This window comes from Camelus dromedarius, chromosome 33, assembly GCF_036321535.1.
Source record: "Camelus dromedarius isolate mCamDro1 chromosome 33, mCamDro1.pat, whole genome shotgun sequence".
Taxonomy (NCBI): Eukaryota; Metazoa; Chordata; class Mammalia; order Artiodactyla; family Camelidae; genus Camelus; species Camelus dromedarius.
The window spans coordinates 10429700-10453108 of NC_087468.1; the positions used below are offsets into that span (position 1 = coordinate 10429700).

At 52.6% G+C, this 23409-nt stretch overlaps 1 protein-coding gene across 17 annotated transcripts in view; it reads right to left on the bottom strand.

The window, feature by feature from the left end:
* The window catches only part of INPP4A (inositol polyphosphate-4-phosphatase type I A), a 118323-nt gene that overhangs the window by 76120 nt on the left and 18794 nt on the right, over positions 1 to 23409 (bottom strand). The window contains exon 2 of one of the 17 annotated variants that reach the window (XM_031441120.2): positions 13740 to 13869. The exons of 15 other annotated variants lie outside the window; for them this stretch is intronic. The gene's annotated coding sequence lies outside the window, so the exon portion shown is untranslated. Of the gene's footprint in view, positions 1 to 11842; positions 12096 to 13739; positions 13870 to 23409 lie in introns of those variants that run through there. One more of the 17 variants, XM_064481871.1, reaches the window with a different exon arrangement.

Here is a 23409-nt window from a genome sequence, read left to right on the forward strand (position 1 = left end):
CTGGCTGTCTCTTTCCCCGATTTTCTCTAGCCAAAAATTTCAACTGTTGCACTGGTGGAGCTACCAGCCTCTTGTTAGCTGCTTACCACCAAAATCCCCTGGTATTGTATCTGACAGCATGCTTAGGCCCGAACGTCCCCACACTCTGTTATAAATAAACTCAGTACCTTTGGGGAAAGCCTCAGAGCTTTCTGTTCTTATGACCTGTCTCTTCTCCTTGGCAAAACTTGACTCACGGCTCTGGAGTTGGGGTAAGGACAGTGGCTCACTGCTCTCAGAGTGACACCTTCACTTTATGAACACAATGCTGGGTAGGGGCAGTCGTCTTTGACCTTATCTCAACTCTTCTGAAATTAAACCTCCAGCCTACAAGCAGACTGGCATGACAGGGGACAACTGGGGCCCCTGTATCCTCAGCTTGGTATAGAGCCTCCACCCCATGAGGAGAAGCTGGGTGCACGTTACTGGAATTCAGCCTTTGCAACACGGAGCTTGAGGGGAATGAGAAGCGCCGGCAGCCTGCCCGTCCGAGGGCGCTACTGCAGCCCTTGATGGAAACTAGGGCGAGGGAGCCACATGTCCTCGGCCACACCCGGCCAGAGCACAGCCTCTGTCATACCAAGCGGGGCAGGAGGGAGTGGGCCACGGCTCCAGGGCTGCAGACCCTTGATGTGGTTACTGATATACGGTAGGCTTTCCTAAATAAATGTTTCCTCATTTGCTGCACATCCTTAGGACAGTTTCTGGATATTTTAACTGATTTTCTTAAAAACAATTTTCACCAATTATTGTTGTTTTGCTGAGCAACAAGTCTATGGAGCTCCTAATACTACCATTCCAGAAGTGGATGCCAATAAAACTTATACGTAATTTCTAACAATCAACAAAATACTACGTGCAAGGTCCTCTTTGTCTGACACCTCACATTAGGGAAGCTGGCATTAACCAGCAGAACGTGAATTCTACACAACATGAGGTAATGTCCCCCCAGGAGGAACTAAGCCATGTCTTGAAAAATACATTGTATTTGTTAAAAAAAAAAAAAAAAAAAGTCACCCAGATGTATATCCTGATCAGCATGTCATTTGTAAAATGTGAGGAAATATTACCATGCATGAGAGGTGTGTGATCACAGGTCAGAGTGATCTCAGACAAGCCACACACATCCCTCATAAATAAACCCATCGCAAGGAGCCCCTCCACATAAATGGGCTCATTTCACTCTGGGCCACTCAGCTGGGGAGGCCAAAAGGGTTCTAATCAATATTCAAAAGAAATACGGTACTCATCCCTCTCAAAACAATTGGCTTGGGGTAACCAGACAAGGGAGAGAAAAGAGCTGCCAGCACATTCCTGGAAGCCACCAAGTGTGGCCTACTCCCCATGGGCGACATATGCATTCTCAGAATCCAAATTGAGGCGAGGGCTGGGAATGTGAAGACACCAGCCAAGGATCTCCACCCGATGGGCAGGGTGAGGGTGAAGAAGCGGGTAGGATGGCCCCAGTGCTGGCTCTGTCATGCAGGAGCTGAGAACTGGACTGGACCTTGGATCCCCCTCCAGCCCCAGACACCTATGAAGCCCAAAGTCAGCACAAGCAACTAACGTTATTCTGGACAGGGGCCCTCGTGGGCTCTGTTTCCCCATTAACCAGATACTAAATGCTCCAAGGATCATGCTGCTGTACAGGCCCCATGGGCACCCTCTCAGAGAAGCCCCTGCCGGGACCTCCCCTGGAACCCAGCTGTGCTCACCCCCGTGAACACCCCTGGCATCACAGGGGTCCTGCCTGCACAGCCCTCTGAGATCTCTTCCCAGCCAGCTGCAGGTAGGCCAGATTCTAGGAGCACGACAGGAGTGAGTGAGAAAAGGACATGGTGTACTGGCCCCCAGGACAGCGTATCAACAGGGCCTGCCCTTCCCACAACATGAGAGATGGTCCAGGAGGGCACCTCTGGTAGCTGCTTCTGGCCAGTGAGAGATCACCTGGGTGGTAATTTTTAAAAAGCAAACCACACTAGAAGAAAACTATTGTAAAATGTACTACCCTCCTCCCTGGTGTTAAGGACTATTCTGAACGAGAGATGCATCACACAGCTCTGACCCGTCCCTGACTTATGGGCCCTGGGGCTGCCTTCCCCTCTGCAGACTGGGGAGGAGGATGAACTCCACTCACTAGGGATGTGACTGCGCACAAAGGTGCCTTCTCCCTTGTTTCCATGTGAAATGCACCTGGCTTGCTGCTCCTTCTCCATCTCCTCGTTATGACGGCTTTACTCTCTTCATCTGCAATCAGGTTAGCAGCTTTCATTGACTGAAATGTGCCACTTCTCCTTGGAAACCAAACCATCCAGAGAGATCACGCGTGAGTGAGTGTGAGCACCTGAGAGAGCATAGCCAGGGTAAGGCCTTGGGGGCTCCAAGGTTTACCCAGCACTGGGTCTATGGCTGGGGGCTCCTGAGATCCTCCTTTATCAGGGAGCCAAATGCTGAAAACAGAGGCCTTACCCCAAACGTAAAACACCCACTCTCTCTGACATGTTACTACCCATTGTGTGAAAACCCTCTGAGAGTGCAGGAAGCTCACCTCCCACTCCCTTTTGGAAATACAATTTGTTTTTGATTAACTGGGTCTCAGCGGCAATTAGATACGGACTGAACTCACTGTTCCTACTATTGTCTGCCTGACCCAGTTCGGGTTTTGATTTTTTTTCTCCATCACCATAAAAAAAGGCAACCTCATTTTATTTTTCCCCATTGCAATTTTTTAAATTAAGAACTTAGTATTAAAATGCATTTCTTTGGAAAGTGTTGTACTTTTTTCTAAGCAGAGGGAGTCCACGTTCTGCAAAATAGTGATTTTGGAACACGAACCCTTCATGACCCATTCCAACACCTAAAGGACCAAGTATTTCAGCTCCGTGTGTTCTCCTGCCAGATGCTGGCACTAGCTCGCCACCCCTCGCCGAGCTGTCGCCGCCGACACGGGCAGCAGGTGGGTCACCCTAGACTCCACCCACCCGTCCACTCTGAGGCACTGCTGTTACAGGTGAATGTGATTCTGGGGCAAAGAGATGTGGAATCCTAGTTTCAAACAGAACGAGAGGAAGGAAGGCACCCCCATGAGGACAATAAACAGGTCAGGACCGAACCAGGCCACAAATGCCTCCGGAAGCACCTAGTATTAAACCAGTGAAGCGTCAAACTCCCTCGCCCAAACCAAGTTCCTCCTCCATATTTAACCGTCACAGGCCAGGGACCTGGGGGACCTCTGTGAGCCCAACTGAGAGGACTATCACGGGATGGATGCAGCCCCTCCCATGTGGGCATCCTCACTTCACATGGGCTCCATTCTCCAGAGCCAGGTACCGTTCCTGAAACCATCTTCTCCCTTTTTAGAGACTCCCGCATGATAAGCAGCACTCTCAGAAAAAGGAAACCAGAAGAACCCAGCCCTTTCAGAGGACATCGTCACCTTTCTGGGACCGTCCATGTGGCCCCTGCTTCCCTCCAGCTCCACACCTACTCTACTCCATCTCCATCCTCCAAAAACGTGGAGTCTTCCTCACTTCCTATCAGTCCCTCCCTCCCCCATATCCAACCTACCAAGTCCTGGTGACACACCCAGAACTGGAGCCCTGCTCACCATCACCACAGCTCCCACCTTGGTCCCAGCCATCACTCCATAACTCACAGGAGTTCTGGATAAGCTCCATCACCCTGGGCCTTTCTAGACTATTCACATCCTTCCACGGGGACGTGGATCCCACGAAGATGCTAACTCCTTACAGAAGGAGCGGAAAAGGCAGTCAGAATTTCATGGCCACGTGGAGGGATGACAGAAAAACCCTACACAAAATACCGTGTCATCCAAGGACAAAACTCACAACAAATAGTTAGAGAGGCCCCCACACCACCTCCCTCCCGGAAACAAGTTACACACCCATGATCAAATGGAGGAGCACATTCTCACGCATCCTCGCAGCCCCAGGAAGGGGAGGAGTAGGGTTTGCTTTGCCAAGAAAACATTAGGGTTAAATTTCCCTCAGCGTGAGATTGTCAAAGGAGCTGGGCACCTCGGGGTCGCAGCACAGTAATGCAGAATCCCCGACATAAGAGACCCTGAACCAGCTGGCACCTGGTGCCAGCAGTGGTGTGGGGATGACGGCTTCTGCTTGTGCTTCGGCACCCTGTGCCCATGCGCCACACAGCATGAGGGGCAGCTCCCTGCGCCAACCTCCAGACAACGCAGGGTGCTTACTTGTGGGCTGCGCATAGTGATTGCCTTCCAAAGAGAACATTATAGGGGAGGTGGGAAGTGTAACTCTACAGTGGGTAAACCTGGCAAACACCATCTCAGCCAGGTGGTCATGTTAGGCTGACAGTACATACCCTACTAGGATGTGACTAGGATGCACTTCGTCTCTGTGGTCTTCCTCCCCCAAACCAATAACCCCAGTACAATCACGAGGAAAACCTCAGACATCCCCAAAATGAAGGGCATTCTACAAATGCCTGAACATTATTCCTTAAAACTATCAAAGTCATCAAAAAGAAGCAAAGTCTGAGAATACCTCACAATCAAGAGGATGCTAAGGAAATAAGTATAATACGGTGTCCTGGACAGAATCCTGGGACAGAAAAAGGGCATTTGGTAAAAAAAAAAAAACTAGAGAAATCCAAAAAAAGTGTGGAGTTTAGTTAATAACAACGTATCAGTGTTGGTTTATTAGTTGTGACCAATGTACCACAATGTAAGATGTTAACAACATGGGAAACTGGGCAGGTGGGGGGAGGGGAGATATAGAAGCGCTCTCTGTACTATCTTTGCAACTTTTCTATAAATCTAAAAGTATTCTAAAATTTTAAAGCTTATTTTTAAAAAATAATCTTAGCTCTGAATCCATTCACTTTTCCTTTTTTAAAAAAAAAGAGCAAAGATGGTAAGCTAGACTTGATATATTTATCTCCCCAGAGGACTCAGCTTCCAGCCTCCCCTGCCCCCTCCAGCCGTTGGCTGAGGTCACTGACACAGACCCGTTACAGGACAGTGGCCTCCAGGCAGAGGCCATCAGTATCAGAGCCATCAGACACCCGATAAGCAGCTGCCTTGCCCTTCATGCAACCCAGCCTTCTAAGAACTGACTGCTATTCCTGGGCTCCTCTGACGTAACTCTTCTGCAGGCATCCAGTGAGCTAAGAGCTCTGTGGTCTGCCTCCCTGCCGAACTGCAGGCCCTCTGGGCAACCCTGGGAGCCTGGCCTGGCCTCATCCGGTCTCCCTTCCTCTGGCTCACCTGCAGATCCAATGGTCTCTACACTGTGTTAGGTCATCGAGGCAGCACTGCGCTGGGGAGAAAGGATGCACACGCGGGGAGAAAGGATGCACAGGCTGGGAAAAACGTAGGGGAAGTAGAAGGGTCTCCTCTTTCAGAAGATGACCAAGGGCAAGGAAAGGAGCAGGACAGGAAAGGAGGAGACCAGAGAAAAGAAACCGGCCTGGACACTGAGGAAGATCCGTCAAACCTCCCAGACTTTCAGGACCGGAGGGTTCATAGCACAAACATCACAGGGACGCATCCAGTTCTTACACCATCTTGAAAGAGCGCCCGCAACGTAAGTGTATTTCCATTAAGCTCAGCCCAGTTTATTAACGAGACTCCAGGAAACAACACAACCCCATCAACGCAATTACGGTACCGCGTGACGATACCCAGAAAAAAAAAGAGGTAAAGTCAGAAATGGAGCCTTCCATTGTAGGGGGGAATGAGGGCAGAGGAACTGCCTGCCGGGGACCCGGGAAAGCCGCTGTGGTCCACGGCGTGCAACTGTGCTGAATCTTCAGCTGAAGACTGAGAGTCAAAACTGTTAAACAGTCCTGTTTCTAATTTAACTTTTTCATCCAAAGGCCTCCCTCCCCTTGCTTTAATAAGCAGTAACCTTTTCAATAAAACTTAAATTTTTATGAAGAGAAGCATTCCATGTAGGTGGTCAGCAAACAGCACGCTGCAGTGCTTTAGACAAAGGGCTTCTACCAGATTCCTGTGAGCGCAGCTGCAGAGTCAACCCAGGAAAAGAGTCTTCTAGTCTAACAACAAAACTCTGGATTAACTATTCAAAGGATGATGAATGAAAAAGTTCTCAGAAGTCTCATTTAAAAATCAAAATACTTTCAAATTAGTAAGATGCTGATACTCGGAAATCAACAAAACAAAGGAACTGGCAAGTAGGTTCTCATCACCAGAAGAGCTGCCGGGGGGTCCCTAAGGGACGCTGGTCCCAAGTGCAGGGGGGGGACCAGACACACACCGCCCGCCTGGCAGTCAGGTCACCCCAGGACCCACCCTGGGGGCTTTCAAGGATTCTGACCCTGTAGTCAGCCAAGGACAGAAAGCACAGAAACTTGAAAAAGAAAAATGATCCCCATAGCTCCCTTGCTGCAAGCGTGGAAAGAAAAGAGGAAATCCCACCCATAATCACACCTTAACTAGCGTCAGGGTTTTGCATATTTTACACAGATGAGGTCAGTGGGTACAAAAGGGCAGAATCCTGCTTTTTCACTTGAATGGTAAACTGTAAACACAGTTGCTGTTGTTGCCAGGCTGCATGATTACCATAGTTTCAAGACTGCAACAACATCTTCATGCATTTTTTAACCTAAAATACATCCTACAAAGATGACACGTGGCCATCTTCTTCAGCTCCTAAGCAGCCATGGGCCAGCTGGCACAGTAGCTAGGCCCCTGTCTGTGGTTAGGCGTGGTCTCCATCGGCAGGAAGACAAGACCTCTACGTGGAATGAGGTCACACCCACTCAGGCCTGGCCATCCATCCACAGGACAGAAGTGCAGCAGCCAGAATTTACTTGGCCACTGGGGTCGCTGGAGAGGAGGCAGGATGTTGGCTAAAAGAAGTGAGATTCGAAGACTGACCTCAGACAAGGATGCTCACTGCAGTACTACCTTTGCCGCGACGTGTCTCATACCATAAGCTGTAAGATTTAACAGCAGCCTAAATGCCTGTCAGGGAAACAGCGAATTATGGTTCAGACATATGGTGAAATACTATGTAGACATTTGAAATGGAAATCACTGCGCTTATAATAACTTGTCAAATGAAAACCTAAAATTATAAGACCTACCAACATAAATACACAGAGGCACATACACACCAAAAAAACAGGGAAAAGGTTAGAAGACAACACTAAAATGTTAACACTGATAGTAGGTGTACCATGATTTTCTTTTTTATTAACTGGACATTTCTCTAAACCCTTCACAATAAGTACATAAAGTTTTACTTGCTGGAAAAATGCACCGAGGTGAGGTGGTCTGGTGCCCCCTCGCAGTGCTCCAGCCTCCCTTCCCACCTCACTCCAGGGCAAATGCCTTTCCCTACAACCCTCCAGATTCAGCCAGAAGAGCCCTCCTCCCAGAGGCTGCCTCGCATCCCACACCGCCTCCCCCAGTCACTCACTCTGCGCGTCTTCTCCACCAGCAAGTGGCAGGAAAACTGTCACATCTCACACCCGGCTATGGGAGCAGTGATGGGACTTGGTCATCCCTGTGCCAACGGACAAGAAGCTCCCAAGGACCTGACAGATGGGGAGAAAGTGGGTGCCAAGAAGATGTACACACAGGAGGGAGGTGGGAGTTCCGGAGGCTGGGATCTTCTGGGTGGGGGGAGACCTAGGGGACAGTTTCAGGAACGACCATGAGACAGGAAGCTGAAGGCCACAGGCTTGGTGACGCCAGATACCCTGCAGACACGGAGTCATAGGAGGTGACAGGATTCCAGAGGCCGGTGCCCAGTTCTCTCTGGAGACTGGGGTAAGTGGGGTGATGACAGAGGGCAGTGACACGGGGTGGAGAGGATAGCACGTCGTGGGTCAAGGAGGAGCAAACTCCTGAGAAGAAATGCAGAAATGTAGGCTGAGAAGAGAAAGGACTCAACCGCTGCAAGGCCCCTGGCTCTCCTGGGAGAACCAGGCACGTTTGGGTTTCTATGAGGAGGCAAAGGGGCATGAGCAAAGGAGCAGGGGGCCGCGGAGGGGGGCGGGGGCTTCTTTATGCCGAAGGAAAGACTCCAGGCAGAGATGGAAAGGAAGAGAAGACTTTATATAAAGTCTGCCTGTCAGACGTGTGTGCTCACCAGGCCTTGGACGGCTGCACACCATCCCTGGGAACGGAGTGGCCTACAGGCAGGTGGGGCAGGCCCGGGAAGAGGGCACAGAGACCACATGATCTGAGAACCTGCCCAAATGAAACCAACTCTGCAGCAAAGGCAGACACAGACCAGCCTGTGCTCTGCGCTGGGAACCAGAACAGGTTCCTGCCCACCCACACCGGCCCACGACCACAGGGCAGGCCGAAGGACGAGAAGGGGGAGGGAGCATAATCCACCAGGACCCAGCCCTACCCTGAACTTGACTGTTCCCCTACCACCTGGGCCACCCGGGTGCCACAAGCCCAATTTCAAGAATTAGCTGTCTCTGACCTTAAGCATCACAAGACTGAAACTGAGATTAACTTCCTTCCCATCCCACAGCAGAAAAAATATGTAAAGATTGGGTCACAAAATACAAAGAATTAAGTGAACAGAAATAACAAAACACAACCTGAGGATGATGGTAACCTCGGGGTGAAGGTATGCAGTTTCAAATGTACTGGGAATGAAAAGAACTTAAGCCAAGTGGTCATTTACTGTGTTATTCTTCCCATGGTTTTTCATATAAAGTATCACCTAATAAATATTTTTACTATAATAAAATAAAGTATATCCCCAAATTACTGTCTATTATAGTTTGACTTTTTTAATTTTTCTTTTCAAAAAAGCAACGTAAATATAATAAAAAATCTTTTTTTCAGTTTAGATCAGGGGCCACACATTCCTTTTAAACAGGAGGGTATATACCTATCATTGTCCAGCACATCCTTGGGTGTCAGCCACACTTGCCCACTGTCAGCACTGACTAGCTGGTTGCTGGCATCTGTCCCCACCAACAGGCCCACTGGGGAGACAACCCCATTCGGGCGAGATGACAGGTGGAGGGGCCACCTCCCTCTTGCCCACAGCCTGCCCCTCTCCACCTTCTGCTAGAGCTGGTTTCACCTGTCTAGAGGTGCCCATCTCCCATGTTTTGCCCCCCATAAGGCTGCCCTCCTTGTAGGGCCCCACCCCTAGGACCAGGTGTGACTGAGCTTTGACATCCATCAAGGCCCTCCTGTGACTTGTGCTAATAAGCTAAACCACACCTGTCCCAGACAGTCCAAGGAACCACTGCACCTGTGGTCCCTGGGGGCGATTTTACCCAGACCTCCAAGTCTTAGCCCCAAAATGTGATACTGCAGTGGCTGCAGGTATAAAGGCAGAGAGGAAAGGGACCAGAATCCAGGGCCCCGCACATCACCTGCTGCACCGCTTTAACACTGCTTCTGCTTGTTTAAACTTTTCAAGGAAAAGCAAAAAGTACGGATGATGAGATCTTTCCCCAAAGAGCAGAGAGCCCAGCCCGGAGGAGGCGGACGTGGGGCGAACTCTTGAGACCAGATTCTCAGCTTCAGTCAAGCATCACACCTGCAGGCTGCAGTGGCTTCCCTCATCTTCCCGGGACTCTGCAAGCACAGTTAGTCGGGGGAACAGTCAAACCTTAGAATCAGCCTCATACACAAGCCTGCCTGCTTACACTGCATCACCTACAAAGCTTCCCTGTGATTCTTTTCTTGAGGCTCAGTTCAGTCAGATCATTTCATATGGAGAACTGTGGCGTTACATCATGTGGGAAATTATGTCACTGAAATTTATACCTAAACCCACTAAGTCATGTAAGACACATGCCAACCTTAAGCCAAAAGCAGCTCCACAGAGAACCAGCACCCTCGCCAGGTCGGAGGGTTCTCCAGGGGTCACTGGAGGTCAGAATACATGAATGCTGGCTTTGGTACATACAACACTTCAAGGCTGTGGGGAAAAGCACACAGTTCCCTCCCTCCAGAGCATCTGAACCCTGGCCACTCCATGGGGCGAGGGCTTACGTTGAGCAACACCCAGGACGCCTATGACCCTGCAATGGAAGCACCAGATGCAGGAAAACGTCACTGGTTAAATTCTGGTTTGTTAGGATCGCCATCTTCAAACAGTTCTGGAGCTGAAGGGTAACTAGCCGGTTACCGAGCAGCACGTTTGTGACCCAGCTGACACCATGTCAATTCCCATGCGCTCCTTTCCCCTCTCTGGGCCTCAGTTCCTCATCTGCACGAGTGGCACGCTGCCTGCTACAAGGGGCTCCCCACACAGCTTCGGCCTGACCAGCACATAAGGATAGGGCACAGCACTTGTTCCCGTGGCCGGAGGGGCCCCAGGCACGTGGTGGCCCTGCCCACCGCTCGCCCTCCACAGCCGGAGCAGGGGAATTGGGCTGGGGAGACAGACACACGGGCTCCAGGGGACGAGGGCAGGCGCAACTGGCAGGGCAGGGTGGTTGCAGATTCAGCGCCCTGCGGGGCCTGAGGCTGCCTGCCACTCTGGAGGCTGCAGATGGGCCCATTCTGCCAGCCAGGAACGAGGAACCAAACGCACAAGAGCTGGCTGGCCACCTGGGTCATTTACCCTCCAGAACCCAGACAGCCCACCCAGGCCTGAGACCGTGGGAGAAGGCCAAGAGCCACAAGGGAGCCAGCCCAGACTCAAACCCTGCTCCCCAGAACTGACAGACAACACAGTGATGTTCCTCACGGGCCAGATTATGACACAAAAGCTGAATCACAGGGACACAGGACAGGACACGTGATCAAATCTGGGCAAGACACTGGACCCTGCTCCGAGCTTTCCTTCCCTCCCCTGCACCTGGAAGTAAATAATAATCACCTCACCGGGTAGCCGGGGAGTCATACACTGCTCCCGGGAAACACCCGCACAAGGCCGGCACGGGAGCCCACCTCCGGGGTGAGCTCTCCTCCTGCCCAAGGCCACGAGAGAGCCACGCCCCTCCCAGGGGCTCCAGCAGGTGCCCTGCAGAAGCAGGAATAAAGGTTTGCTGCTTCAGCAGAGGCTGAGGGCCGAGGGACTGCCCCGCTGCTGGAGGGCAGCAGGGCAGGCGGGGAGACCCCCACCCCGCTGGGCTGTCTGGGGGCAATTTCTAAGGCCTTGAGAAAGTCACACACTGGGACTTGGGGCAGTATGAGATTCAGACAGAGCCCAAACAAAACCTGAGGAAGAGGCTCAGCCCAGGCCAGGCATGAAGGCCTCCAAAGATCATCTCGTGGGAACAGCTCAACCCAAGTAGCCAAACGGGAACCAAGGAGACCAGGCTGAGCTCAGTTTTCTTTATAAGTGACCATCTCTTGGGGAAGACGGAAGAACAAGTTTGTTATCCTTTGTCCCCAAATTCCATTTGCAACGAGTATCCTGCCCATCAGCCTCACTGCCCCGTCACAGACACCATGGATGACAGGCTACAAGTGGGCTCCGTGCCTCCTGAAGATCCTGCTTCATACACAGCAGGGTCACAGCTCCGGCCCCCGTGGTGGGACCAGTGACTCTCAAGCAGAGACGCCACCAACGCGTACGCACTGATCTCTGCAGCCTCCAGAAAACAGACCTGGCCTGTGATTATTTTGATGAAACAGCGAGGCTCCTGGATTTTATGACACGCTGCTCCACGCATCGCACTGGGGTAGACTTGTGGCATCTCACAAGGCAGGAGCTCCTGGCTGGAGCACAGCAATTCTGTCCCCCATCAGAACTGCTGCCAATTAAAGCAGGGACAGGAAGCCCTCCATGCTCTGGGAATTAGAGGCGCTCTCAGTTAGCACTGAAAGAAGGCAATATAAACAAGCCAATACCTTGAGTGGGGGGTGGAAGAGGACGGAGGGCCCCAGGACAGCATGAAGTGTGGTCCACGGAAGGGCAGCATCACCTGGAAGCGTGTAGGAAACGCCCAACCTATTAAAGCCGACCACCTGGGGGTGAAGCCAATGAAGTCCCAGGAACAAGCCCCTCAGGTGATTCACAGGCACTGAAGTTGGAGAAGCTGTGTCTAGTCTGCTGTCTTAGAAAGAGGCCTGAAGCTTTACACAACTGTTTCCAATTAAGTCCCAATGATGTATGAAAACTAAGCCTCCCTCCTCTGTAAACTGAAAATCAGCTCTATGACAGAAACACAGGGTGTGGGCTGTGTCCACGCTCCGACAGCAGAGCTGCAGGCAGGGTAAGCCAGGCAGAACGGACAAACAGCCGCGCCCTGCTCAGCAGTCCCACCCCCTCCCCCCTCCCCCTCCCCTACAGGGACAGCACCCTCTTCACAGTCACACTGGTGACCATCAGAAAGGCCGAAAAGAAAGGTCTCCGCATCTGATGCACGCGCAAATGTGACACTTGACAGCGGTTAACCCAGGATCCAGGCTGTGGACTCCCCTCACTCCCAACTTGGACTCGAGCTGCAGCCCAGCCCAGTGGGAAACCACCCAGCAGCTCAACTGGATGAAAGGCACTTGGCCACCTAAGACCCCAGACTCCCTCAGGCTCCTGGGCAAATAAACTGGTCCTCGGGTCAGCGGACAAAGAACAGACATTGTAAGAGCGCCCCAGATGTGGAGGAGTCCTGGGTCCGAAGCGGGCGGGAGCCCTCCCTGCACGCCCCGAGGAGGGAGGCCGTCCCCGGCCGGGTCTGCGGCTGTCCTCCTACGTGGGAGGGAGGGGTGCTATGACCTGAACACAGGGTGGCTGACACAGAAAAGGAAACACCCACAAATTAAAAAGTACAGCCTATTTTAGCTTTAAACACACATCTCTCTCCCAGACAGCAATGTCCAAAACAGAATATTCTATTTTAGGAAGATCAAAGGCAGCTCCTAAATGGGCCGCAAAATAGACCCAGAGTTTGGAAGATCAAGACTGTGTAATAACAGAGGGCTGGGAGCTGCAGGGCATGGGCATGCTATTCAACCACCTCCTACTCCAGCCCCATTTTAAGGACCAGGAGACTGAGGTCCAAGAGCTAAAATGGCTGCCTGAGTCCTCCTGACTCAGATTCCACCTTCTTCTTCCCGCCTCTCCTACGTAGCTCTCGTCCACTGCGCAGTCCGGGCCGTCAAGTCAGAGAGGCCCTAGGGATCCCCTCCTTCATCCAACTGTGGTCTCCGGCAGGACGAGCACTCGAGGAAGCAGGCACCAAGCAGGGAGAGATACGGGTCGGGGGGGCATGGGGAGAAAGCCCCTGCTCTTCAGACCCCTGAGCTTCGGGTTGAAGACAACGGACACCACCACAGGGACAGGGGCTGCCACAGTTGTATTCTCTCTCACAAAGGGTGATTCTCTCTCTCATCACCAAAATGATGTCCTAGAGACACAGGCCAGGCAGGGACCTGCTAAGATGGAGGTTTTGGTGAGTCCTCGCTCACTGGGCTGTGCTCTGGGAACACCATGTTCCAGCACCTCACATAGAGAAAGGCTGAAGCAAAGATGCCCCCAGAATTTGGAAATGGGGCCTAGAGCTGTCACTTGCTGAGAACTGGGACGCCGTAGGGCTGTGGCTTCACCAGTCCAGGCAGGACAAGGATGTGCTACCACACCTGCTCAGGACAAAGGGTCAAGAAGCTGCGGATGCGGGCAGTTCAGGGAGAAGAGGTCGGCAGGTGGGGCAGCACTGCGTGCCTCCTGTCCCGAAAGGGGTCTGAGCCTCACAGGCAGGAGCACAGCCCGAGCCAGCCCATCTGTCCCAGTCCCGACCCTGCCACTCACCAGATAACAAATAGCCAGGGGCAGCCTGCTCACCCTTCTGCTCCTCAGTTGCCCCTCCGAAGTGGGCGTAACAAGCACCCTCCTCCGCGGGCTGTTCAAGGACTGGATGGTTCCAGCCTGTGGACTGCACCTGGCACGCAGAAGCGCAGTGTAAGTGTTTGCTGTTGTTACTACCAGCACTACTCCCAAGCCCATCTGACACTCCCAAGGCCCTGGGCCTCTTCTACCCATTCAGGAACAAGGTTCTGGAAGTGCTCAGGCCAAGCCGCGGGATCAAGGACAGCAGGGAAGGGGCTCTAAGTACCCAGAGAACACGGACAGCTTACAACAGGAAATAGGGCCTTGAAGAAGGTCAATAAACCTACTAAAAGTACCCATTAAAAACCTGGTGAGAAGAATGGGCCAGAGAGCCCCAGGAGCATGTGTGGAAGGCAGAAAGGGGGGCGAGGCAAGTCCAATTGGCTGCCGTTGCCCCAGGGAAACAACCTTGGTAACCAGGACCTCAGACGGAGCGGGGCCTCGCTCCTCCCTGGACAGAGAGGCCTCCGGGATCCACACCCTCTCGCTGCGGCGTTTCCTCCCCACACAAGGCGCCTCGTGAGGGCCACCCTGACTCCAGGGTTGGAGACTGGACACCAAAGGTGGGAGCAGGGGAGGCGGCTCGTCCCCAGAGCCCAGGGTCCAGCCCAGTTGGATCCAGCTGGAGAGGGTCCTGCTCTGGGGAGCTGCGTGGTGCAGGCAAGCAGGGCCAACTCCACTCAACTGTGCAGACCCACAGACTCCTGCCAAGGTCCCCTCACACAGAACTTAGAGCTCAGTCACTTGGCACCAGCGTGTGCGTCCCAGCAAGACCTGACCCAAGACCCGGGGCACTGGCTCTCCAACCTAGCTCTGAACAAGCAAAACTGAAACTCGAGGAACTAGTGAAACCTTTAAAGTTTCTACACTATGAATCTTCATTATCCTGTGCACCCATTCTAATTAAATTCTCCAAAAAGGTTAAGATTAAAAATAGCTCAGGTGGCAAGTCTGACTCATTATATTTAAGAGAGAAACGTGGGCAAACCTCATAGCAGAGAATGTGGTTACCACAAAGCTATTTGGAGTTGATTTTAGTAAGATCCTGCCTTCAAATCTTGACTACCCGTGGGTGGGTTGTGGATTAGCCTCGGTAAACAATGAGAAGACAGTGCATTTGTGGGGGTGAAAAGCTATTACAACTCACTCCACACAGTTATTTGGAATTACTGCAACAACGGGGACACACAGGGCCCCCTACAGAGGCCCGACCTTCCGCTGCTCCCCCACCCCCTGCCCCATGTGGAGGGAGCGGGCTGCCGAGTCCCACGCCTGCCCCACACAGCCCCGACTGCCACAACCAAGGACAGGGATCAGGACCATTTTCAGTCATACAGCGCAATATTGAGCCTTAAGGTATAAAAACAGTATTTCTGTAAAAGTTCAGTGTGCTGCTAAATTTTAAATGTAATCTGAAGCAGACTAAACTCATTTTGTACTACGTTTTGACGCCTGTGTTATCCCGATTTTGCTCTGTCCAAAGCCTGGCCTTCCTCTCCTATCTCACCTGGCATCCTGGATGAACAAGACCCGAGTTTAAGGAACTGAGCGAGGCGGACGACTTTGCTACTTGAACCACAGGGTTTTAGCGAGCTCTGTAACCTGTAAATCTGACGGGCCAACTAGCTGGCTTAAATCCCTGTGACTTTCTCAGCACAAACGGGATGCAGTCCAAGGTCCTTCACCGGTCTACCTTCCCCAAGCTCACTGAGGACCACACAAAACTGCACTCTCCACACCTTTGCTCAGGCTGTCCCCTCTTCCAGGAATACCCTTCAGCTCTTGTCCTGTGGGCAATTCCTGTTCATGCTTCACGACCAGTTTAAACAGCAATTCCTCTCTGAAGCTTTTCCCAGCCAGAAACACACACTTTCTGCTCTTCCTGACACAGCCGTCTCTATACCATAAAGAAAAAACCTTTAATACTATAAATCCCAACCTCCCCTGAGCTCCTTAAGGAAAGGAACTGAGTCATCTTTGTCTTTAACCCTTCGGCGCTGAGCACAAAGCTGACCCAAGGAAGGAGCCCCACTCAGCAGGCCCAGAGTGTCACCGCCACCCACCAGCTCACCAGGGCTTGAGAGACAGTGCCCAGCCCCGTGGCCACTGCTGGGCCCAGGTGAGGTGCAGACCCCACCACAGACTCCCTTTGCAGTGGTCATGGTCAGGGTCCAGGGCAGGAGAGGGAGACATCCTCCACACCCATCTACAATGCCCTCCCCTCGTCCCACTCCGTGTTGAGTGGAAAAGCAGCTCAGATCAGTGGGAAGGAGCCCCTTACAGACAGGTGCACCAGGGCCCTGGCTAAGCTGTGAGCCTCCAGGCAAGTCACCAGACCCTGCTGGCCCTCAGTCCCCTCACCTGGAACAGGAGGACCTCACAGCCCCTTCCGCAGATGCCTTAGGCTGAAGTGCATGGACTCCAAGGGCCCACTGAGACCACCAGTGAGGCTGGGGCTAGGGGAGGTGACACAGAAGTCCTCTATGGCCTCTCCATGAAGTCACCATCCGCAGGCCAGGTGACACATGAGAAACAGCTGCACTAAGGAGAGGGACTTCGGCAGAAACAGCTGGAGAAGCAGACCAATGCCAGCATCACTCCCTCTGCAAGAGTGGTCTGCCTCCTGGGTCACTTCCCACAATGCTCCTCTCTCCCACTTGGGGTCAGCTTCTCCACCTGGCCGGGAGCCTCCATTCCCATCCCCGCCACAGCACCCAGAGGTGCTGGGGCAGAGCCTGGCATGCAGGACAGAAGTGCACACCTGCTGGAGGAATCAGTGCTCTGGGGACTGCCGCCAGCATGACACTCACACCTCTGACCTTTCCACTCTGGACATGCTTTGAGTAAGCTATCGGGAGACGCTGAGCTTGAGCCAGCCATGTACCACGCACCCGCCTTCCTCACTGAGGACCCCACCCATGGCTCATGCTCACTACCACCCAGGCCCCCCCCCCGACTCTCCACCAGTGCAGACGGCGCTGCTGGCCCAGGAGGGGCAGAAATAAGCTGAAGGAGAGAAAGAGAAAATGGACTCACATGAGAGATGGAAAAAGGGGCCTTGCTGGAGCCGCCCACAGCCCAGGCAACACTCGAGGTTCCCACACACTCCCTGCAGGGCACAGAGGGTGGGACAAACCCAACACCAAGGCCACAGTCAGAGGGAGCCCCCATCCAAGCGCCTTCAGAGTCACCCACTATGGCTCCTGCCTAAATCAGCCCACACCTGGGCGGGGTCCTCCAGCACAGTTTGCCTGTACGAGGTAAATCCCAGATCTATAACCTTATCTCCATGGCACCATCTGGGACAGCAGCCGCCCTGGGGGGAGGGAGAGGGCGGGGGTGGGGGGCAGATATCCACGAAATCCATTCCATGTACAGGATCACATCTTGGGGAGCTTCAACATTTATAGGACTATTTTTTTAAAAAGCTCATGGGCCACTGGGCTAAGCATTTCAAGTGTGCACAGTCCACTTAGCAAACACTGAGCTCCATCCCTGCTCCCTGAAAGCTCAGCCTGAGGCTTTTAGCCTCGAGAAGCCTCAGCTTCTGTGCAGAAACTCCTCACCCTCCTCCACAGCTTAACTTCTCAGGTGGCCGAAGAGAAATATTCCACATGTGATAAGATACCATAGGAATCGCAAAGGTAAGTTTAAAAAAAAAAAACACACACACACTCCCACCTGTTATATATTTTAATTCCACATTTTCCCCTGATAGCTTAGAGAGACTGCCAAGTTTAAAGAGGAAAAAAGGCTTTTCAAAACTCAAATTCTTTTTAACCCCCACCGTGTCATCCTTCTCTCCTACATGTAGTGACTATGAAGTAGTGAAACGGTGTTTTCACAGGACTCGGGTTGGACACTGTTCCTGCTGGCTGTCCAGGTCCGCGGTGGAGCCACAGACACAGGCATACGCAAGCACACTCAGGAACACACGTGTACACACGCACGTTAACACCCATGGCCAAACTGTTTTAACATGACCTCAAATCAAAAGTTTGCCCAAATAATTCTGGTTTCTGAGACTACAGATCAAGTGGACTGTCACAAAAACGAAACCCATATTGAAACCTATTCAAAGGCAGCCAGTGAAGGTTTCTCAGGAACTGTCTCAGCTCTTCCCACGGTGTGGCCCTGATCCATGCCTGACCAGAGGCAACACCACAGGCCCAAGGGCTGAGGCTCTGGTCTCCAGCTCCAGATAGAGGGAAGGGAAAGGCTGTCCACTCAGGGACACAGACTTGCCAGGCAAGCCCTTGGTCCCCTTATGGCTCAGAATCAGCAGCCAGTGAACCTCACCCTTCCCCTCCCCTCCCACAACCGGGAGCTCCAGTCAGGAGGTGCCCAGGGCAGGGGGTCAGGAGGCACCTGGGGTGGGGCACACCCGCCACCTCTTGGAACCTTTACCACCTGGTCCTGAGCTGGGCTCCTTAATATCCAGGGGTGTAATGAAGCGAAAAGTAGTACTCCGAAATCTCAAGAGAAAAGGAAAGGAAAAAGAGAAAAGAAAAAGTTTGGGCAGTCTTGGTGGAAGCCACAAATCCTATGTACAGCAGCTGGTCTGAGACTGACCCTGCCAGATGGGCTAACACCTCACACCCTCAGCCCACGTTACCCCTTTTCATGTCTAAGGTGAACATGACTTTAATAAACAATGTCATTAAGAAGGCTTTGTGGCTGTAAATCCTAAGCTCTTAATAAAAAGTCAAGTAGCCTTTGTTCTCAAGAAGAAAGCAGGGCTTTCCTGTAGCTGACCCCCGACCCCCTCCTCCCATCACCACGCAGGGCACTTGGCTAAGGGACATACCCAGCCAGGCCACTCACAGGACGACGCCTGCTGCAAATATGGCCACACCCTGCTAAAAGGGATCTGGAAACAGGTGCCTGGGTGGAGGGACTCAGGAAGGACCCATCCTGAGCCAACATCATGATCCTAAGGCACCAAGGTAGTGCCCCGGCCACTCGGGCAGAGCCTGCAGGGCAAAGTGGGGGAGGGACGGGGGCTCAATTTTAAATACAGTTGTCAGAAGGGGTCTTCCTCAGAAGGGGACATGTGAGCAAAGACCCAGAGACGCTATGAGAGCAAGTAAGCAACACAGGTGTCTGAGGGAAGAGACTGCCATGTAGAAGGGCAAGCCAGGGCAACCGGCCTGAGGCTGGAGCAGGGAGAGGAGGAGGAGATGGGGGAGGAGACCGGAGGAGAGATGGGGCAGGGAGGGATTTGATGTGGGGCCTCAGGACCACTGCTTTACACAAGCGAGAAGCCTCTGGAGGGTTCTGAGCAGGGGAGTGAGCTGGTCTGACTTTGGTCTCAAAAGCCCCCTCTGGCTCCTCTGCTAGAAACAGACTGACAGGGCCAGGGCAGCAGCGGGGAGACCAGGTGCTCTGAAGACGGTGCAAGAATGAAGGCAAGAGGTGAGGACACCAAGAAAGGAGAAGTGTGTGTGCGGAGGCAGCCAGCAGGACTTCCTGACAGAGCCGACACAGGCAGTGAAGAGCTGCCAGGGGTGATTCGAGGTTTCCCTGGACACCAAGCAGCAGCAGGAGCATGTGGACATTCACAGGGTGAGGAAGGAGGTACCAGCAGGAGTCTGGTTCTGAACAAGCAGGTCTGAGCTGCTCACTGTCAGGAAGGCAGTGGATGTAAGGGCCTGGAGTTGAGGGGAAAAGTCTGCACTGGGTTAATAAAGCCAGGAGTTGTCAGCCTAAACATGGTGAGTAAAGCTCCAGAATGGATGACACCACACAGGAAGGGAGCAGAGAGAAGATGTCCCAGCACTGGGAGTGGAGGAGAAATCAGCCACGGAGTCTGAGTGAAACAGGGGGGCAATGCCAAGTGAGGGGTCCCAGGAACTGAGGGGAGAAGGCCTAAAGGATGTGGGAGTGGTGAGATGCTGCTGACAGGCCACCAAGGACAAAGCCTGGGGACTGACCACTGTCAGGGGAAGGGAGGTCAGGAGGCCGAGTGGATGGTGCACATGCTGGCCGGTCAGTCCACAGAAGTGCCTGTTTCCTCAGGAAACTGGAAACAAGGCCAGCAGTAGGGAGGGGGGCGGGATGAGGCTGAGGAGAAAGTGTGAAGTAACAGTTCTAGGACAGGGATCGGCACACTGGGCAAAGCCCGCCCACTGTGCTTTTGTAAAACGAAGCTTTACTGGAACACAGCCAGGTCTGTCTGTCTACCTACTGCCTGGGGCCGCTTTCACGCTATGCCAGCTTAGCGGTGCCGGGGCAGGGCCTGCTTGGCCCATAAAGCCCGAAACGTTACCTGTCTGGCCCTGGTCTAGGACGGGGGGAAAACATGTTCTGGGTGCCAAGAGGTCCCTGCCACGCTCTGTGGCCATGAATTTAGAGACCCGTCAACGTGGTTTGGGTTTTCCAGTCACGTTCCACTGCATGGAGAAGTAAGCTCTAACTAGGGCTGTGGTTTTACCAAAAAGGGAGAGGGGACAGGGAGGCCCTTTGCTGCCAGCCCTTTCAGATCAGTGACAATCAGCCACTCCTGCCATGGAGGCCCTGGTACCCAGCAGAGCCCGCTGCGCTGGATACATCCCTCCCCAACCTTTGCAGCCTCCAAGAGGCGGGGGCACAGAGGCTCAGCAGGTAAGAGACCGGCTCGACACAGCTACTCGGGGATTCTAAACAAGCTGGTCCAGTTCAGAAGCCCAAGTTCCGAACCTCTGAAACTCAGCTGCACCTTAGAATCACCTGGTGGAAAAGGTAACAAAAGCCAGTGCTGGCCCCACCCCCACATTATTTTATTGGCCTTGAGTCTGGGTAAGAGGGTAGAAAGCCCCCAGGTGAGAATGTGTAGCCAGGGTGGGGGACTTCCCATCACCGCTCTGCTCCCCCCAACCCCACTCCCACCCCAGTGATTCCTTTTCTCCGGAATTCCCACATTTGTCCTGTCAGGCCATCTCCTCTGCCATCTCAGCAATGCCCTCAGGAGGAACCAACCCACCCAGCCTCCTGGGCTGGGAGCTCCCAGTGACCAGGGACAGAGGTGTGGTGGCGGGTCTCCCCAGCCCTCGATGTCCAGCCATGAGCTCTGCATCTGGTCTCAGGTGAACTATGACCCTCATGAACCCGGGAGGCATCACAGACTTCGATCCCTCACCAGCCAGAGTGTGCCATTTCGCCTTCACAAATTGAAGTCTCACTGGGTTCGGGTCAAGACCATCAAAAGAGCAATGCCACAGGTCTCAGGAGCGGGGACGTGGCCTGCCAGCCTCTCACTGCACAGTACGACTCTGGTTTGGTTTTATTCCCCTTCCTTCCTTTATTATCCCTCCCTGGTGGCATCTTTAAATTTTCTGTTTTCTGAGACATCAAAATTGGGGTATCTAAGGCTCTCACCTCCTTACTGTCAAACCTCAAAATTTTACTACTGTCCCTCTTACTTAGAGTCATCATGTATTAATCTAGTTCACAGTCTCCTTGCAGTGGAAGGTAAACAAAGCACTACCAGTCATGAATCACTCTGAAACTCAGTTCTAGAATCCCACAGAGGTGAAGGTGAATCTATGGGCAGTTCAACCATGGTTTTGCTTTCCAAAAACCCAAGTATAAGTTATCTGGAACCTACAGACTATTTCTTTTCATATAAAATCACCATTAAATTGGGATTTAAGTTCCCAAGCTAATTGGAAAATGCCTATTTAACTCATTTGTTCTTTTGCTAATTTAAAATAAGAAAAATGTTACTATAATACAAGAAAATAAAATGTGGATTTGCATGTGCATCTACATATACAAGAAAACCCAAATGTGAGTGTATGCACACTGGGTATATGCAAAAACTCGTTACTTAAGGGAGAGAAGCTTTCCCTCAGGCACACAGAACCAAGAAGAGCTCTCTTCCAAGGGGGAGGACACCAAAACTGCTGAGTCTCACCTCTAAACCCAGTGCCTCATGTCAGGGAGTCACTAGGATTGCTAGCAGGTCTCAGTGTTAACTTGTAACACAGGGAAGGGAAAGGAGTCAAACAGGTGGAGAGACCAAGTTCACGGTGAGCAGTAAACAGACAAGGCGGAGGGAGGTGTGTACAGCACAGGCACGAGGCACCCGAGGGGAACATACGCCAGCATGAGGCAAGGACTAAAGAGACAGAGATGGAAGTAAAGCTGAGTCTCCATCCAAAAGAACACAGACGAACATTGTCACCCTGTGAGTTTAGTGGCCGGTCTATCACTGCACCAGGCCCACCTGGCATAGTAACAGTGAGGGGCTTTGTGGACAGAACGACCTGCGAATCCTGCTCTGCCACTGACCACTGGGTGACTTCACTTCTCATCTGAAAAGTGGGAGGATGGACACACATCACTCGGGTGTATTAAGGGGAGCCGTGCACACTCTGCAAGGTTCCGGGAGCCCCCGCAGCTCAGGGAATCTGTGACAGGGAATGAGCATCACCCGTCTGGAGCCAGCAGGCCCTGGTGCTCAGTAAGGTTAAGGGAAGAAACACGACAAGGACAGGTCCCTTCCTAAGTAGCTGGGGGCAGAGATGGGAGCAGGACCTGTGAGAGACCGAGGAAGACTCAGCAAGGTGTGAGACACTGGCCCGGAGCCAGGGGATCAGAGGGAGACCAGAGCCCGAGGGCCGAGCTGCTGTCCCCCTGAAGGCTGGGCCGAAGCCAGGGCTACACCAGGAGGAGAAGCCACAGGCCCCGACCTGAGATGGGGTCGGAAGCAGGCCCCACTCCCTGGCGAAAGAGATAACTGAGCCTAGTCACTTATCAGGGACCTGAAAGCCAGCAACTAGGGGACTTCGGGGAATCTTTGACCAGCCACTGAGGGACCTTGGTGACCCACAACGAGCCACCAAGGTGGGTGAGAAAAAGAAGACGAGCTGAAGACACAGGAAAGATTCATGAACAGGGACCACCACGAACTGTCATCACATTATTTACAACACAGAAGTGTAAATGAACATGTAATAGACGCATGTCTCTTCATCTTCACATCAAAGACGACTTGTCTCAGTCCACAGCTGGGAAAATGACCTTTTTGACGTGTGTCCTCTGTTTTGTTTGCTCTTCTTTCCATTTTGCCCACCTGACTCCCTGGCGCCGGCAGGCATTCAATAAGCATTTGCTGTATCAGTGAGTCAACTCTCTGCACACCTCCCAGGGCATGACGTCTTTCAGGTATTAACACAATCCATCCTTCACGTCACGTGGCCGTGCTCATGTGACTACCCCTTGCTGGGAACTCACACTGAATAAGGACCCGGCACACAGACCCTTGCTGGGCCATTCGCCCAGGTGACACCATCTAATCCTCAGGCTGTTCAGTCAACGACACACAGATGAGGAGAATGAGGCTGCCTGGAGCCAGCTGGCCACAATGAAAACAAATTAACCTATCAACAAACATGCCCCTAGCAAGGTGCAGCATGGCCCCATCCAAAGCTTTTATTTTTTTCAAACCAATGTAACCACAGGAAGATAACAGGACTTATCTGTTCATTGAGTGCATGTCCAGCAACATCACAAAACGGCCCTGCTGCCGCTCTGGAGAGGAAGGACCATGTCTGCCCAACAGCCCCTCAGCCTTGACTTCCCCATTACGTCTGCAGTGCCATCCTCACCA